This window comes from Propithecus coquereli, unplaced genomic scaffold (genome assembly GCF_000956105.1).
Source record: "Propithecus coquereli isolate 6110/MARCELLA unplaced genomic scaffold, Pcoq_1.0 Scaffold108, whole genome shotgun sequence".
Lineage (NCBI taxonomy): Eukaryota > Metazoa > Chordata > Mammalia > Primates > Indriidae > Propithecus > Propithecus coquereli.
The window spans coordinates 5655622-5658502 of record NW_012134747.1 but is presented as its reverse complement, the minus strand read 5'-3'; the positions used below and the strand labels follow the sequence as shown (position 1 = coordinate 5658502).

At 32.6% G+C, this 2881-nt stretch overlaps 1 protein-coding gene across 1 annotated transcript in view; it reads right to left on the bottom strand.

The window, feature by feature from the left end:
* The window catches only part of MIOS (missing oocyte, meiosis regulator, homolog (Drosophila)), a 54921-nt gene that overhangs the window by 24243 nt on the left and 27797 nt on the right, over window positions 1-2881 (bottom strand). The gene's annotated exons all lie outside the window — the stretch shown is intronic.

Below are 2881 nucleotides of genomic sequence, written 5' to 3'. Positions count from 1 at the left end.
GTTTATTTTTACAAAAGGGATTTTCAGAATAAATTGGATTATGTATTAGGCAACGTGAATGTCCAACATTACCAACTTCTTTTATTACTTTTGCAGTAATTTACATTTGTAATTTACAGTAATTATGCATTTATATAATTACATATAATACCGTAATTGCATATTTGTAAATAACTAGATCAAAAGCAAATATACAGGTTTTTAGAATTCTTAATTCAACTTGTTGGTTGTTGACAGAATTGTAAGAAGGGCTCCATGATTCCTGTCCCCTGGTAACCACACTCTTATATAATCCCCTCCCCTTGATTGCAGGTGGAATCTGTGACTTGCTTCTCAGCAACAGAATATAGCAGAGGTGAAAGTATTCTGCAGATATAATTAAGGTCCTTACTCAACTCAGTTCACTTTGAGTGAATCAAAGGAAGATTATCTTGTGTGGGCCTGACCTAATCAGGAGACAGAGAGAGAGAGAGAGAGAGAGAGAGAGAGAGAGACAGAGAGAGAGACAGTAGGAGAGAGATCTCTTGCTGGTCTTGAAGAAGTAAAAGCTGTCATCCTGTGAAAGGGTTTGTGATTAGGCTATGTGGCAAGGAACCATTGATTAGCCTATGGCCATTAGCCAGCAAGAAAATGGGTATCTCACTCCTACAACTGCAAGGAACTGAATACTGCCCTCAACCATGTGAACTTTGAAGAGCACTCCAACCTCTAGAAAGGAATACAGCTTGGCTGACACCTTCATTTTAGCTTTGTGAAACTCTGAACAGAAGACCCAGATAGGCAGTGCTCATACTCCTGACCCAGGGAAATGAGATAATAAATGAATGAAAACCAACAGACTGTCCAGAGTTAATTTAGCTATGCTCATTCAGGTCAAGGTATTAAAGACATAAACACCAGCAAAAAAAGAAAATATTAAAAACTTCAACCAGTTGTCACTTGCAAGTTAAATTATATATGCATGAAAATATTTTTAAAAAATCACTTAGTCTAAATACTTGGAAAGAGTAAAAATAGTAGAGAGCAAAGATCTAAAAAAACACTCCATCATACCTAATTCATACTTTTAAATAACTTGAATGATTATCTGATGTTAGGTTGTGGCAAGTCTAAAATATTATTCATGTTAGTACATATTTTAAACTGTATCTGATTGCTTTATGAAAACATTCCAAGATGAGTTATTTGTAAAATATTGGAAATTCAAAAAATGGTTAAATAATTACACCTTAAGGTATTAATACTTATTTTTAACCTGACTATTGTAAACAGTTGCCAATTCAGGCCAAGGAATTAAGAGGAAACTTCTGAAAAGACGTTTCTTCTGAAAAGATCTTACTTTAAGAGGATCCCCTACCCACCGAAAAGAGGAAGCATGCTGCTCTGTTCATAATCATGAAGGAAATCAGCCTAAAGACAAAATCACTTTTAGCCTATGAGAGTGAATTTTTAAGAACTATAATGTGAAAACTTTAATGATAAAGTTAATAAAACACTTATTTAAAAAATTAAACGAAACATTCTGAATAATAAATTTAAATTGTTTAGGTAGAATGTAATCATTAAATTTTAGGTAGAACAAGCTGCTCATGTATTACAAGGTGTTTCATATTTTTCCTACAAATTTTGGATTCAAAGGTGATACTATTTAATTAATGGTAAAAAAATAATTTAAAACAGGTAAGCAAAAATCAGCAATTTATTTTTCAAATGATTTCTTACACTTTAATAATATTCCTATTACTTAGTGTTTTTATTTTATAGAAATCATGTCATGGAATAGAGATCAATAGACAGTCATGCATCACTTAATGATGGAGAAATGTTCTCAGAAATGTGTCATTAAGCAATTTTGTCATTGCGTGAACACCATAGAGTGTACTTGTATTATACAAACCTAGATGGTATAGCCTACTGCATACCTACCCTATATGGTATAGTCAGCCTATTGCTGCTAGGTCAAAAATCTGCACGTTACTGTACTGAATATTGTAGGCAACTGTAACACGATGGCAAGTATGTTTTTATCTAAACATACAAAAGGTACAGTAAAAATAAGGTATTATAATCTTATGGGACCACTGTCATATATACAGCCCATCACTGACTGAAATGTCTTTATGTGGTGTATGACCATACATGTATCCAAAGGGTTCATTGCTAGGAGATGGAAATATATTCTGTAAGTTAAATGCATGGATACTGTATCGCATATTTTTGGCTGCTCAGAGAGCTTTTTATTGCTCAATAACTATGTGTTGATAATTAGGGTTATCGAATAAGCAATATGATGTTATCATGGGTTTTTAATACATAATTATGACTTTAATATACATGAATTTTTAATATATCTCTGAAAAAGAATTAAAATCTATTTTAAGCATGTTCCACCCATAGTTTCCTCTATTAAGCACTTAACATACACTCTAATATTTTATTAATTTATTTTTCAGTCTTATCTCTTCTCCCACTAGAACATAAACTCTAAGAAGACAGGTATCTTGTCTGTTTTATTCATGAGGTGTCTCCACTGCCTGAGATACAGTAGAAGTGCTCTTGCTCTCTTTCTCCCTTCTCTCTGTACAAATACATGAAAAAATGAAATCACAGACTTCAAAGTACTCTGAAAGTTTAAGGTAAGCACTAAAGTTAAAATACAATGGGAATGACTTGAAGGTGATTTTTTCCCTTTCTAAATCAGGAAACTTTTTATTCTCAATTTTTTTAACAATAAAGCCTTACTATTCTTGTAGCATCACTTACATTGCAATCAAGGCAGTTGATCCTAATGGCAGGGTAATTTCACTTGGGATGATACTTGGTGCCAAATAAAGGCAAAACAAAGATGAAATTTAAGAACTCTATTAATAACTCAAATTCT